Source organism: Palaemon carinicauda, chromosome 2, assembly GCF_036898095.1.
Source record: "Palaemon carinicauda isolate YSFRI2023 chromosome 2, ASM3689809v2, whole genome shotgun sequence".
In the NCBI taxonomy this organism is placed as follows: domain Eukaryota; kingdom Metazoa; phylum Arthropoda; class Malacostraca; order Decapoda; family Palaemonidae; genus Palaemon; species Palaemon carinicauda.
The window spans coordinates 68,767,947-68,784,398 of record NC_090726.1 but is presented as its reverse complement, the minus strand read 5'-3'; the positions used below and the strand labels follow the sequence as shown (position 1 = coordinate 68,784,398).

At 47.7% G+C, this 16,452-nt stretch overlaps 1 protein-coding gene across 2 annotated transcripts in view; it reads right to left on the bottom strand.

Moving 5' to 3' along the window:
* The window catches only part of LOC137625779 (DNA repair protein RAD51 homolog 3-like), a 487,355-nt gene extending 476,032 nt beyond the window's left edge, over positions 1–11,323 (bottom strand). For both annotated transcript variants that reach the window (XM_068356670.1, XM_068356676.1), the window contains exon 1: positions 11,187–11,323. The gene's annotated coding sequence lies outside the window, so the exon portion shown is untranslated. The remainder of the gene's footprint in view (positions 1–11,186) is intronic.
* Between the last annotated feature and the right edge of the window lie 5,129 nt (positions 11,324–16,452).

The following is a 16,452-nucleotide window of genomic DNA, read 5'->3' as shown; positions in this document are numbered from 1 at the left end:
GAGTCTTAGCCACAAACTCAGGGACGAACCCGATCGTTACCTCCCCCCATCCCCTTGAATGGGCGACGTTGTACGAGAGACCATGAAGTTCGCTGACTCGCTTGGCCGAGGTCAATGCGAGTATGAACACCGTCTTCCAAGTCAGGTGACGATCAGAAGCCTGGCGTAATGGTTCGAACGGAGGTCTCTTAAGAGACCTGAGGACTCGAACCACGTTCCATGGAGGAGGTCTCACTTCCGACTGAGGGCAGGTAAGCTCGTAGCTTCGTATGAGTAGGAAATGTCCATTCCTTTCAGCCTGAAGGCCAGGCTTAAGGCTGAACGATAGCCTTTCACTGCCGAAACTGAAAGGCGCATTTCTTCCCGCAAATACACAAGAAACTCTGCTATTGCTGGAATAGTGGCATCGAGGGGAGAGATACCCCTTCCACAAAACCAACCACAGAAGACTCTCCACTTCGCCTGGTAGACCCCTGGGGAAGACTTTCGCAGGTGCTGAGACATCCTTTCCGCAACTTGTTGCAAAAAGCCTCTCTCTGTGAGGAGATGCTGGATAGTCTCCAGGCGTGAAGCCGAAGCGATACGGCTTAGTGGAAGATGTTGCAGTGTGGTTGCTTGAGTAGCTCGTGTCGCGGAGGAAGTTCTCTCGGGAGTTCTGTCAGGAGCTGCAGAAGGTCTGGGAACCACTCTGCATGATGCCATACCGGAGCTATTAGAGTCATTGACAGGTTGACTGATATTCTGGTCTTGTTGAGCACCCTTCTCATCAGACAGAACGGTGGGAAAGCGTAAAAGTCGATGTTGTCCCACCGGTGTTGGAAGGCATCTCGCCAGAGTGCCTTGGGGTCCGGGACTGGGGAACAGTACAGCGGAAGCTTGAAGTTCAAGGCTGTCACAAACAGATCCACCGTCGGGGAACCCCACAAAGTCAGGACTTTGTTGGCAACTAGAGGATCCAAAGACCACTCGGTACTCACTATCTGCGATGCTCTACTCAGACTGTCGGCAAGCACATTCCTTTTGCCCGGAATGAAGCAAGCCGATAGTGGAATCGAGTGGACTTCGGTCCATCTCAGTATCTCTACTGCAAGATGGGATAGCTGTTGTGAAAAGGTACCTCCCTGCTTGTTGATGTAAGCCACTACCATGGTGTTGTCGCTCATCACCACCACGGAGTGACCGGCCAGGGTTTGTTGGAACTGTTGAAGGGCCAGATATACGGCCTTCATCTCTAGCAGATTTATGTGGAGGCACTTTCCTGATTCTGACCATAGGCCTGAGGTCCTGTGGTTCAGAACGTGGGCCCCCCACCCTTCTTTTGAAGCATCCGAGAACAGCATCAAATCCGGGGGGAGGACGAGAAGATCCACTCCCTTTCGGAGGTTTTCGTCTGTCACCCACCACTGAAGGTCCGTCTGTTCCGCAGGCCCCATAGGGACCAGAATGTCCAGGGAATCGTGGCCTTGATTCCACCGAGACTTGAGCCGCCATTGCAGGGATCTCATCCTGAGGCGGCCGTTTGGAACTAGACGGGCCAAGGAGGAAAGGTGACCTAGGTGACGTAACCACGATTGGGCTGGAAGCTCTTCTCGTCTGAGGAAAGGATCTGCGACCCTCCTCAGCCTGGCTATCCTGTCGTCTGATGGAAAGGCTTTGTGGAGATTGGTGTCCAATATCATGCCTAGATATACCAGTCGTTGAGATGAAAGCAGAAAAGACTTCTCGAGATTTACCATGATCCCTAGATCTTGGCAAATTCCCAGAAGCTTGTCTCGGTGTCGAAGAAGGGTCGATTCCGAGTCTGCCAGGATCAGCCAGTCGTCCAGATAACGGAGGAGACGGATGCCGATCCTGTGTGCCCACGAAGAGATCAGGGTGAACACTCTGGTGAATACCTGGGGTGCTGTGGAGAGACCGAAACACAGCACCTTGAACTGGTAGATCTTGTTGTCTAGGCTGAATCTTAAGTACTTCCTGGAAGACGGATGGATTGGGATCTGGAAGCACGTGTCCTTCAGATCCAGTGTACACATGAAGTCTTGCGGTCTCACTGCAAGTCTGACCGTGTCTGCTGTCTCCATGCTGAACGGAGTTTGCTTGACAAACTTGTTCAGAGCTGAGAGGTCGATGACTGGTCTCCAGCCTCCAGACGCCTTCTTTACAAGAAAGAGTCGACTGAAGAAGCCTGGGGAGCCGTCAACGACCTCCTGGAGAGCATCCTTCTTCAGCATGGTCTCGACTTCTACCCGTAGGGCTAGCCCCTTTGCCGATCCCATGGCATAGAAGCTCAACGACACTGGATTCGCTGTCAGGGGAGGAAGAGATGTTATGAACGGGACGCGATATCCCTGACTGATCACGGAGATCGTCCAGGAATCGGCCCCGAGTTGCTGCCACCTGAATGCGCAACTTTTCAGGCATCCCCCCCACTGGTGGACATGCAGCGGGAATGCCAATCCTAGCGTTTGCAGCCTCAGCCGCTCCCTCTAGGATTCTTGCCTCCCCTGGAGGACTTTTTGCCCTTCTTGTCTCTGACAGGAAAGGGCTGCTGCTTGGACACCGTCGTCTTTGCTGCCGCTGCCGGTTTCGTCGTCTTGGACTGGCGAGGTTGTTGAGGTGTTGGAGGTTTGTAGGGCTTTGTTGTAAGAGTCCTTAGGAGAAGAGAATGCTGGTTCGATTTTCTCCACCTCTCAGCCGCCTGTTCCACATTTTTGGGCTCAAACAAACTCTTTCCCAGGAGGGAAGAGTGTCTGAGCTTGCAGATATCCACGGCTGGGACCTTTGAGTGGAACCTCTCGGTCACCGCATCACGTCGCTTCAGGATCGAGTTTGCCCACAAGTTCGAGACTTGGTGGGCCAGAAACTCAATGGTGCGTGTGCCCGAAAGGAGGAAGGTCTCCAGGGCCTTCCTGGTGCTCTCCTTGGACAGATCCTCGGATCGCTGCAGGATGCCCAGAGACCCCAGCCAGACATCCACCCACGAAGTGGCCTGCATGGCACACTTTGCAACCTTCTCCTGACTCAGGATCTCTGTTGCCAAAAATGTCACTTGCCGGCTGGAGAGTCTCTCAAAAGAGACTCCCCTGGTAAGCTCTTCCACAGAGTGGTGGAGTGGAAGAGCTAAACAAGACTCCTCCATGATCTCAAAATACCTCCTCTGTTGGACACGAGGAGGTGGGAGGAGCTTGTTGCCAGCAGTGGAATGGCTGGAGGAGGCGACCTCAGAGAGCTGGCCCTCAACCTTATCCCTGGCACTCTTCACCCCTTGGGACCAAGGCAAAGCCGCACTGGCCTTAGTGGGTTTCTGAGTGCCAAAGACTCGGTCCAGGACCGTGTCCTTGCCCTCTCGAGGGACGATCTCAGGGTCCTTGAACCCGTTGAGATGCCTCATCAGAGTCAAGACTTGCCAGAAGGCATGTTCTGATTCTTGCTGCTCTACTCCTGGTGAACTGGCAGCAAAGTCTCCTGTCCCCAGATGCTCTACTTGGGGGGACACGTGGACGTTCTCCTGGGGTCTCGCTGGCTCTGGTCGAATCCTGGAAGAAGACTTCGGGATAGTCTTCAAGTCCTTTGGTTCCCTTCTAGGAGGGATGCAGAAATCCAGCAACGAAGTCTGAGGGCTTTTCTCTGCCCCAACACGGGACGATTCTCCTACTCGCGGTGGGGTTTCTCCCATTGGTGCAGTGGGAGAAGGTCTCACCTCGGTAGCTTCCCCCGAGGACGGAAAAGCTTCGTCCACAGGAGAGGGAGAGAACGTCTGAGGGGGGGAAGGAGCCTTCCTTACGGACTTCTTAGGAGCCAGTTTGACCCTGGGAGAAGTCACCACGATCTCTACTCCTCTCTTCCTCTTCAGTAGGGTCGGAGCTGCCGTTGGTTTGAGACCCAAATCAGCGAAGGCAGGCTTAACAGCCTGGACAACAGCTCTGATAAGGGACCCAAACCATGGCTGCTTACTGACAGACGCAGTGTCAGAGACTCCCGCCGTAGAGAAGGGGATCTGGCGATCCTTCGGAGTAGATACCACAGGGCCTGCCTGAAAAGAAAGGGAAGAAGATTGGTGCCCAGACTTCTCTGAAGACCTCCCCTCCTCAAGCGAGCGCGCTATTCTGCGCTTGCAGGGGGGGGGGGGGACCGTGAAAAAGATGACCTGACTGCTCTTGCTCCTGAAGACTCGCTAGGAAGCTCGCGTTGCGAAACCCGGAGGGAATCGCGCTTGAGCTCGCACTGGCGTTCGCGTGCGTGTACGTTCGCCGGAAATGGAGGCGGGCGAGGGTGCGTGTGGGCGCGCGGGCGAGTGTTGGCGACCAGGAGAATGACGGCGCGTAGGTGAACGACGGAGCACAGGCAAGCGATGGCGCACAGGAGAGCGATGGCGCGCAGGGCGAGCAGGTGAGCGACTGCGCACAGGTGAGGTTGCGCGTGGGCGCGCAGGCGATGGGGCGCGCGGACGTGCCGGATATCGCTGGCGTGCAGGTGCGCGATCTGGAGAAGACAGATGGGGCGCAGGATCAGCAGGCTTAGAAGCGCGTGAAGGAGACTGCTCGTGGGCGCGTCGTGTCCCGTCCACCTCTGGAAGTGTGCACGGTAGGAGCTGGAACCTGTGGGCGCGATGGTGCGTAGGCGAGGGTTGACGAGAGATCGAGTTCCGAGGGCGCGCAGGTGAACGCTGGTGAGAAGGCGAAGGATGAGGCTTCCTTCCTACGTCCAGATCCGAAGATCGTGGGCGGGCGGGCGAGCGATGGCGCGTAGTTACGCGCTGGAACGCAGGGGAAGTTCTCTGGTGAGCTGGAGATCATGGGCTCGCAGGGCTCGTATCAGGATCAGGGCGCATAGATGTGCGCTGGCGAGGAGGAGATCGCTGGCGTACAGGAGATCGCTGACGCGCAAGAGAGCGCTTGCGAGCAGGAGAGCGCTGGCGAGCAGGAGATCGATGGCGAGCAGGAGAGCGATGGCGAGCAGGAGAGCGCTGACATAGGAGATCGCTGGCGCGTTGTTTCCGGCACAGGATGAATCTCAGCAACAGTAGGAACACGAGAAGGCTTGCGCGCAACTGCACGCGAGAGCGCAGGAGATCGTGAGCGCACAGGTAAAACCTGGCACTTAAGGGACTTACTCACATTGTGAGACAAGCCCTTTTGCCCCGAAGGGACCGGTGCCCGTTGGATAACGGGGTGCGAGGGCGCCCGCTGCGCATCAGCTGCCACGAACGGTGAAGGAGGATCAGCAGGTCTGGCAGGCGTAGGAGATCGCGAACGATCTGCAGAGAGGTCCAGAGATGCGGCTGCAACGGTCAACTCACGACGAGGAGGATCCTCTGCGGGGGACGGCGAGGGCGAGGAGCCGAAGAGGCACCTCCTAACTCCCTTGTGGGGAGAAGGAAGACCTCTACGGCGAAGAGGAGGGCGAGCCTTGCGACGGATACGTCCTCTGGGAGCAGGAACACCATCGTCAGTCCTCCGAAGAGGAGTCTCTGTCAGTGAACTCCCCCGAGGGGGAGAATCACCTGCAGAAGAGACCGTTGGACTCAGCTCCTCCCTCGAAGGATGTTCGGAGGGGGGAACTGAGCCTTCAGCAACATCAGCACCCAAAGCAGGGGTTTGACCCGACCCGTCGGAAGCCTCTGCCACAACAACGGTGACGATAGACAGAGGGTCAACCTCCGCTATCACCGGCGACTGTTTGACAGCTGCGCCCAACTGTGTGTCACGTCTTGCAGGTAGTGGGCCGTGAAGGTAGTCTGACGCTTCCAGACCCCAGCTTGCAGGACCTGCGTCACAGCAAAGTTCTTCTTGAAGGCCAGGGACGCAGCCACGCCCCTGACATCATGCGCCCTAGGGCGTCGTGACGGGGGAGGGTCAAAACTCAAGGCCAGGTGGATTACCTGGAGGGCGAACCCTTAAGCCCCAAGGAAGCCCAAAGCTGCAATAAATCATCATTATAAACAGGAACAGATAAATCCTCCCCCGGAGGAGGAGGAGGAGCTGCCTCGCTATGGGAGGCAACTCCCTCTCCCGAACCCCGAGGTCGGTCAACAAAAGAATGGCCTATGCTACCACTCGACGGCCTCTCACGAGAGACCGATCGAGCGGGAGCTTCGGAGGAGGTTCGGGAAACGGAAGAAGAGTCCTTGGAATTTTCCTTCTTCAAGGAAACCCTTGAAGGAGAAAGATCCCGCTTAGACTTCTTCTTCCGTCGCCGGGAAAACCTCTCCCACTGGGAGGTAGACCACTCCCTGCACACTTTATCCTTATCACACCGTTGACCTCTGCAGAACGGACACAAGGTGTGAGGGTCCGTCTCGACTGCCGACATATAAGTCCCACAAGGGCGGTCGGGTAAACCAGGGCATTTCCGCATGATAAGGAGAGAGGCCAACTTCCAAACACACAAAATGAAAGAGAAAGCAAAAAAGATTAAGGCTGTCAATGCGAGGGTGAGAGCAGACACGTCTGACCATCACCCGAGCCAAAAGCGAAGAGAATCAGTTCACCGGTGTGTGAGGGGGGAGGGGTAGCTAGCTACCCCTCCCCTAACCCCCGTTAACTAGCGAGGGGGTAGTTAACCCTCATTAAAAATCTAATGGCTTGTCATTCAGCTACGCCGAAAGTAATACCCTATTTAAATAGCGTGGTTTGAATTTCGGTTACGGAACAAATTTTTTTTTATGGGAATACATTGAAATGTTGTAATAATGGAGGAAACGGCTTTAAACTTGATAAAATGAGACACATACGCTACGCGTGGGTATTGCAACAACGAATGCATACATACGGTATTAGAAGGGTCAAATACTTGAATGTCACGGGTAAAAATGAGGAGTGCTTATAAGAGAAAGAGTAAACCTATCGGTCAAATTAAAGGGAGGTGGTGTTTGTGCGCAGAAGTTCTAAAACTGGTTAACACGTATGTACCTACAAACGAAAGGGAGCGAATATAACCGCTTTGTAGAACGTCAACTAACAAATGAAAAATATACCAGTTGTATAGGATAAAGATAATTTGTGCAGTTTTCGATGTAATTATCATACATCCAAGAAAATAATGTATAGAGAAAAAAAAGTTTGTTTTGCCCTTATATACTGTTTGGTAAATATATGATACTGTACCTTAACTACTAGCGAAACTGGAATTCGCTATAAGAAATGGACGATTGCTGGTATTTTGGTATTTTTCTCTATATGTTTAATAGGGGCTGGGGCATAATAACTTACGTATCGGTCTATTAAAATGTGAAGTATGTTTTTCAACTCTAATAACTTACGTATCATTCTATTAAAATGTGAAGTATGTTTTTCACTCTGAGTCCATTGTTTACATCTGAGAGACTGAAGGGGACTTATTGCGCATATATTATTTCTCATCGGTTTGGGGAGCTTTCTGTGCCTTTACAATGACATATTTGTAGGTGGTTTTTTTTAAACCAATCAACAGCTTACAAGTAATTTTTCACAAGTTTGCGGATGTTGTTCTACAACACCCATTTTTTTCCACCTTCCCCTCAAGTTTCAACTTAACCACCATCACATAAAGACATCTCCAAGAGGGAACTTAAGGGAAGTACATCAATCTATTTAAAAATTTAGTGTAATTTCATTCATGTCGGCATTTAATTATGATGGAAATGCTCTCTGTACAGTGTAAAGCTATTGCTACTCATGTGAAAACAAAAAATAACCGTGAAATAATGTCTCAAAGATCCGATTCTGACTTAATTCTCCTGGAAAACCACCACATTTCTACTGCAAAGCTTCTGTAAAGATTGCAAAAAAAAAAAAAAAAAAAAAAAAAAAAAAAAAAAAAAAAAAACGGTGTCAAACATAAGGTAAAGAATTATTTGCGACTTACTTTATCATAATGTAAGGATTTATTTGGGATTTAATTTTAGTTTGTGACCTGGGAAGGGGGATCCAACTAGCAGTTGTGACCTGGGAAGGGGGGTCCAGTAAGCGGTTGTGACATGGGAAGGAAGGTCCAGGGGGCTTGACCCTGGCCATGGGTTTGTGATCAGGGAACTACTACGTTAGGTTAGGTGGGTTTGTTGGCTACTATACCCTATTACAAATCTCAGAAGTGATAAATAATCACATTTTCGCGTGTTTTCAGCCACTTACATAAGCCATATACTTTTTTAACTGATTATCTTCTGCTTATTTTGCATTTATGACATTTCCCCCCCCAAAAAAAAAATCACCGGTTTCCCACTGGGGTCCCCCATAATTGTCTTTATATAATGGGATCCAAAAACTCATGAACGGCTGGTTTGCCCCAATAATCATGGTCAGAAAAGTGCAAAACACAAGATAGCAAGTAGGAAAAATATATATTCATGTACTTGGCTAGAAATTAAAGTATCATATATTTACTATATATTTATATATATATATATATACAGTATATATATATATATATATATATATATATGGTAAATTTTTAGTTTCAGCCAAATTTCGAAAAATGCAATAAAAATATATTTGTTGCATCAGAAATAGTGTGGTTTCAATGAATTTAACGTTTATTTTGACTGCAAACCAACCGATTTAGAGATTTACTATGTATACCCTAGTTCATCCCACCAATTATGGGGGACACCCTTTGGGAACCGGGGTTTTGGGTGGGGGAAGGGGGGGGGAGGGTGTTGGGGCATTGAATGATATTTGCAATAAATGAATAATTAATGTTCCAGCACCCCTCCCCCATACCCCTAACTAGGCCTACCGGGGGGATGGGGGTAGGGCCCCCCCGTGACCCCCCCTTAAAGCCACAGTAATTTTCAGGGCACCACAGAACCTAACAAACCCACCTAACCTAACCTAGGGGCCCTGTACCCCTACCGGGGGGGGCTTCGCCCCCCCTGCGACCCCCCCTTAAGGCCACAGTAATTTTCAGGGCACCACAGAACCTAACAAACCCACCTAACCTAACCTAGGGGCCCTGTACCCCTACCGGGGGGGGCTTCGCCCCCCCTGCGACCCCCCCTTAAGGCCACAGTAATTTTCAGGGCACCACAGAACCTAACAAACCCACCTAACCTAACCTAGGGGCCCTGTACCCCTACCGGGGGGGGCTTCGCCCCCCCTGCGACCCCCCCTTAAGGCCACAGTAATTTTCAGGGCACCACAGAACCTAACAAACCCACCTAACCTAACCTAGGGGCCCTGTACCCCTACCGGGGGGGGCTTCGCCCCCCCTGCGACCCCCCCTTAAGGCCACAGTAATTTTCAGGGCACCACAGAACCTAACAAACCCACCTAACCTAACCTAGGGGCCCTGTACCCCTACCGGGGGGGGCTTCGCCCCCCCTGCGACCCCCCCTTAAGGCCACAGTAATTTTCAGGGCACCACAGAACCTAACAAACCCACCTAACCTAACCTAGGGGCCCTGTACCCCTACCGGGGGGGGCTTCGCCCCCCTGCGACCCCCCCTTTAACCAGGGGTAAATTTGAATATATATATTTTGTTAAATCACTTCTTACCTTAAACGGAAGATGACGATGAAGATGTGGAAGGTTGTGGTTGACCCTCCTTTACAGATTTGGTACAATACCACACATGTCTATCCTCACGAAAATGTAAAGGCGAATCACATTTACCACACTGGACACTTAAAGGTAATACGGAATGCTCCCTTAGAAAACGATTCACTACTTCAGGAGTTCCATTATAATTCCCATGAAATCGGCCGATCACATCAAAATAGGAATAACGACATATTTCACACAACCGTACCGGAGGATCCATGACAGTTAAATGACGTGTGATGAAAATATAGAAACCGCAACTTTTGAAAACCGAAAACAAACGACAATCACGGGTTTCTCCCATAATGAAATAGGGAAAAAAACAGAATACTATCGTTTACAATGTTATATTGCACGAAAAACAGATCCTTGAAACAAGACTGAGAGACCAATGAATCGTCCAATAATAACCCTTGAAAAGAACCCAGTAGTATTTTGATTGGAGGAGCGACATTAGTGGGAGGAGCAAATGCGCATTCAAGTAAATATTGTCACATTGCGCAATGGGGCGGAGCCAAGTAAGATGAAAACAGACATACAAACGAACAAGAGCTACCTTGCGTGCCCATGGAAAGATAAACACTAAACTTAGAAAAAGTCAAGACCTTCAATTCCTGAAATATTTTTTTTCTCTGTAAGTATGCGTTAGCGACAATAATGTATTGAGAAGAAGTGTTTTGTTATCACGTGCTTTACTAGGAAAATATATTAATATAATACATTTCCCAATTTGGTTGAATCTAAAACTTAACCATATATATATATATATAAATATATATATATACTATATATATATATATATATATATATATATATATATATTACTTAGTATTTATTTGTGGTGAAAATAGGTGTCATTTTCGAAGAAAACCAGCATTTTTCTATAGAAAATAGCTGTTTTTTAGTGAGTTTTCCCCATCTGTAACTATAATAAAACCCATAACTCAATAACTGGATTTAGGCAAGGAATTATTATCAAAATGTTCAAAATACATTATAGCCAGTCTTATTTTCTACAAACGGTTTATTACACTGTTCTATATTTTTACCAAAAGTTGTAAGTTAGATTGAATCTACGAGCTCCTCACCTATCCTTCTCCTTAGTTTCCTAGATTAGGTTAAGCCTGTTAGAGGTGCAGATATCTATGGTTATCTACTGATACCTCCTTGATTATGTAAGATATCTTAGGATAGTCGTTCCGGGGGTTGGAACCCTGTGATACCTGACGGTAATTCTCTTGTAATATCACTCGCAGAAATATTATACAGTAGGCAGCTACCGGAAGGACCTTCCATCAGGACGATATGGTTATCTCACCCAACAATTTATTTTTCCAACGTCAAAATCCGTTTTAATCTACAAATTCGGCCATTCTACATGTCTGAGGTTAAAGTTAAATTTAAGACGTTGGTCAGAAAGATGAAAAGGAAATGGGAAAGGAGGTATGACAGGAGAGTGAAACGTATTTGCAGCCAATGGAGGGAGGGAGAAACGTTCTAAATAAAACTTAGAACAGGAATGATTTATGCAAGTGAGTCAGGTGCAATTAAGTCTCTTGTGACACAAGTGACAGTTCATGGCCATGGGTACTTAGCTATGAAAGAAAACTTATGTTACTGGTTGTTACATCTAAGATTAATACTACTGTCATATTTATTAAGCTTACTCTCAGTTTCACATTCCAGTATAACACTTGGGATTTATTTCCCCTTATTAAACTTCTTTGATGTTTCTTGCTTCTTGGTTTAATAACTTTAATTTTTCCACCAAGTTTTGTTCAGTTTTGTTGTGTGGTTGTCTCTGTAACGGCGACCCTCTATAATTTTCTGTGTTCGTGTTTACTTTTCTTGAGTTTGGTTATTATTTCTGCCCTAGGTTTCCTCAATTTGTAGAAGATATTCCAGTATTCAAATATGTTTCCCTCATTGCCTATCTCAAATAGTAACAGGATTCTTTCTTCTTTAAGTGTAGTTTCAATCGTTACAAGGACTCATTGCCCATATTTTTTTCTATATTTAATAAAACTTTATTAGAGTTTCTTTTTCTTCATTATATATTTTGCAGTTAGCTGTAGGCTATTATCACATTTCTTACCCAAGATCTAAAGTGTTAGTGGGTGCTATAAAAAAAAATACTGCCAAAACTTGTCCATTTAAAATGTTTAGTATTATCTTATATGTGCTTTTCACCTACAGTGAAGATGATGCGTGCCTTTCTTTTGTACATAATCTCCCGTATTTTTAGTCTAGTGCTTTTATTACTTATTTAGATCTTTTAAGTTAAGGAGGCCTTGGATCTTAAGGTTCAAAATATGAAATTAATGCCCGATTACAGGGGCGTAGGAGCGTTTTCCTGTTTGGGGGGGGGCTAAAGTTCGAAATAACACTGAAGGCGGAGCCGCAGGCGCGAAGGTATAGTGGGGGGGGGGGGGGGGGTCTGGGGTCTCCCCCAGAAAAATTTCATGATGAAACACCCTCAGATGCGATTTCCTGGCATCTGACAGCATATTGTATCAAAAACAAAATCATATTTTTGGAAGATTTTTATGTGACCAATTCCAATTTTTACACAATAACAATCATAAAATACCAATAGCCCTATATATATCTATCTATCTATCTATATATATATATATATATATATATATATATATATATATATATATATATATATATATATATATATATATATATTATCTATCTATCTATCTATCTATCTATCTATCTATCTATCTAAATTTGATTCTTTCATTTGTTTATTTCGTGAATCTAGATAAATGAAAACATTAGGTAAATCAAATCGTTCTACAACAAATTTCAACTTGCTTTCCAATATTGCTGTTGTGTTGTACAACATATATTAAAATAACTGAATTTAGTTATATGTTATATATATATTTATATAAATATATATATATATATATATATATATATAAATATGTGTGTACTGTATATATATATATATATATATATATATATATATATATATATATATATATATATATATATATAGAATTGTAAGTAAGCAAAATTAAGAACAAGCATATTTATAATATAAACATACATATTAGAAAGTCATGCCTAAGACCAGAAAATATACATATTAAAAGTGTATGAATAATGTATAATTAATACTTCGTAAGCTCTGAAATTATATAAAGGTATACATATTTAAAAAGAATTATGAAGAAATATATATATATATATATATATATATATATATATATATATATATATATACATATATATATATATATATATATATATATATATATATATATATATATATATATAGGCCTATATATATATATATATATATATATATATATATATATATAATTATACATGTATATATATATATATATATATATATATATATATATATATATATATATATATATATATATATATATATATATATATATATATATTGTAAGGACACCGATCCCTTCGTCGTCCAGAAAATCGACAAACTACTTATTTATTTGAATTCTCTTTTCGCCACACTGTGGTTTCCCATGTATATATATTCCGGTCTACCAGAGCTACATTTTGACATAAGTATCATTTCATTACATGTTTCTGTTAACTCATAATTCATATATTTGTAAGTGTAAGAAAACACATATATTTTGGCGGGCACTTCAATCTGATTTGGCGCCAGCGCCATCCTACCTTTCCGTCCGCACCTTGTAATATACTCCCGTGCACATTCAAATAAAGTATCAGTTGATCTTGGTGACGCTTGTCTCACTGTCCTTACAACTGGTGACCCCGGAGTTGGAAGTAGCATCAGCGGTTTTGGCTTTGCCATTAACGGACTTATTACGGCCGTGCTACCTTCTCCGTACTCCGTTACCTTAGGCACGAGCCTGCCTTTGGTTCTCCCACACTTCGGTGAACGTAAGGCAGTAGGATGAGCTTAACCGACATATCAACTTCTCACCTCTTCGCTGACTCGTCGTCTGGCCACGATGCAGGAAGCAACACGCCCATCGCACCCAACGGCCTCGCCTCCACGCCCAAAGTCAAACTGCCGCCCTTTTCTCAACACAACACCGCTTCCTGGTTCCTGAGAGGGGACGTACTCTTCCGCGTCGCTAGACTCAGCGACTCCTGCGCCAAGGCTGACATCGTTCTCACCTCCATACCTGAAAAGGTATTCGACATGATTTCCCCATGGCTCGACGCCCAGGCTGGCCAAGTTTCATACGACGACCTGAGAACGAAACTCATCGGTATCTACTCCCTCTCCGTCTCAGCAAGGGCATAGAAAGTACTGGACCTCGCCGGCAAGCCCATGGGTGACACCTCTCCTGTCGAGGCGTGTGACGAGCTAACCGGCCTGCTTATGCTTCCCGAAACAGACAGCAACGGCCGACGACGTGAGATTAGCTTATCTCGCGAAATTTTTCTTCGACACCTACCACAGGACGTACGGGCCCAATTGACAGACGCCGACACGCTCCCGATGAACGAACTCCTGTCGAAGGCTCAGAAGCTCCACGAGGCCTCCAAAGCATCTCGCCTCGGAGCATCATCGTCAACACCGCCTCCGTTCTCCTCCTTCAGCAGCTGCTCTTCCATAGACTCCTCGGCAATGGCCCTTGAGGACAACGAGATCAACATTCTATCAAGAAAGAAACCACCGCAACCGACGCGACCGAACCCTAGGGCTAACCCAGCATGGTGCTTCTACCACCAACAGTTCGGCAGTGACGCCAAGAAATGTAGAGCACCATGCAGTTTCCCTAGAAGATGACGCCAGAAGCATCCACCTGCCACCATCGCAGCCGCAGTTAACCAAAACAAGAATGGTTTCTATATCCTCGATAGCATTTCCAACCGTAGACTCATGGTGGACACCGGTGCAATGCAGTCAACGTTCCTACCTTCCAAGTCCGACCTAGACCGTGGTCCCAACAAAAACGCTCCCTCACTCATCGCCGCCAACGGATCTCCCATACGGTGCTATGGGATCAAGACCCTCAAGATATCTATCATGGGCCGTTCGTATTCTTGGCCCTTCGCTATTGCTGACGTCAATCACCCCCTCCTCGGTGCGGATTTCCTCGTCCACCATGGACTCCTCGTCGATGTCGCTAACAGACGTCTCATCGACACGGGAACCTGCCAGTCCCTGCCAGAACACGGCCCTGCAACAATGTCCGTATCCGCCGTAACGACGCACCCCTACGCCGACCTCCTACGAGAATTTCCCGAGGTTTTCAAGCCCGAGCTCCGACACTCGCCAGGTTCCCCGTCCAAGCATGGAATCTACCACCACATCACAACGACAGGACCTCCCACTCACGCCAAATTCCGCCGCCTCCCGCCCCAGAAACTGAAGGATGCCAAACGCGCCTTCGAGGACATGGAACGCATGGGTATCTGTAAGAAAGCATCGAGCCCCTGGGCATCACCCCTGCATATGGTTAAAAAGCCGGACGGGTCCTGGAGACCTTGCGGCGACTACAGGCGCCTCAACCTCATCACAACGCCCGATCATTACCCGCTGCCCAACATGCAGGACCTAATGAACGCGTTGCACGGCGCGAAGTATTTTACCAAGATGGACCTCCTCAAGTCTTATTTCCAGGTCCCCGTATTCCCGGAAGACATCCCGAAAACTGCCATTGTAACGCCGTTTGGATCCTACCCTTCGCATACTCAACCTTCGGTCTACTCAACGCCGGGGCGACCTTCCAATGACTAATGGATAGCATTCTGGGTGACCTACCTTTCTGCGTCTGCTACGTCGACGACATCCTGATATTCTCGAAAACCAAGGAGGAACACCGGGGGCACGTCCGCACCGTCCTCAAACGCCTACAGGAGAACGGCCTGGTCGTACGCTTCGACAAATGCACGTTCGGTGCGGAGGGAGTGGATTTCCTTGGTCACCGCGTATCCTCGCACGGGGTAAAACCCATGACAACCAAGGTCGACGCCATCAGGAAGTTCCCGATGCCTACGACCATCCGCCAACTTCAGGAATTCCTGGGAATGGTCAATTACTACAGGCGCTTCATCCCCAACATCGCACAAACCCTGTCACCCCTCGACGACATCCTGAAAGGAAAAGCAAAAAAACTCGAGTGGGGTTTGCCCCAGCAACAGGCATTCGCTCGACCGAAGGATGCCCTTGCTAATGCCACCACCCTGGCTCATTTCGACGACAACGCGCCCCTGCGACCAACGCCAGCAATGTCGCCTGTGGGGCTGTGCTGGAGCAACTCGTCGATGGTTCTGCTCGACCGTTGGCATTCTTCAGCAAGAAATTGAAACCCGCCGAAACAACATACAGCACCTTCGATAGGGAACTCCTCGCCGTCTACCTCGCCGTCCGCCACTTCAGGCACATCTTGGAGGGTACCCCCTTCACAATCGCGACGGACCATCAACCCCTCGTACACGCCTTCATGAAATCAACGGACGCATGGTCCTCCCGACAACAACGTCATCTCGCATCAATCGCCGAATTCGGGTGCACCATACGTTACGTCCCAGGAAAGAAAAACCCAGTCGCGGACGCCCTTTCCAGGATTGAAATTGACGCGATCCACCTGGGAATCGACTACGCCAATCTCGCAACCGAACAACGCACCGACCGAGAAGCACAGGATCACCTGACGGGGCCATCCGCGCTCAAGATAAGTGCGATTCCCCACGGACCAGCAGGAGTAACTATTCTTTGTGACACCAGCACGGGCCGCCCACGTCCCTGGATACCAGCCTCCTGCAGAAGGAAAATATTCGATATCATCCATGGACTTTCACACCCCTCAGGACGCACCACCGCTCGCCTTCTGTCTGAAAAGTTTGTCTGGCCAGGGATAAAAAAGGACGCCCGGGAATGGGCGAAGTCATGCATCAACTGCCAGTCAAGCAAGGTCAGCCGTCACACCGAATCGGGGGTAGGTGATTTTCCCC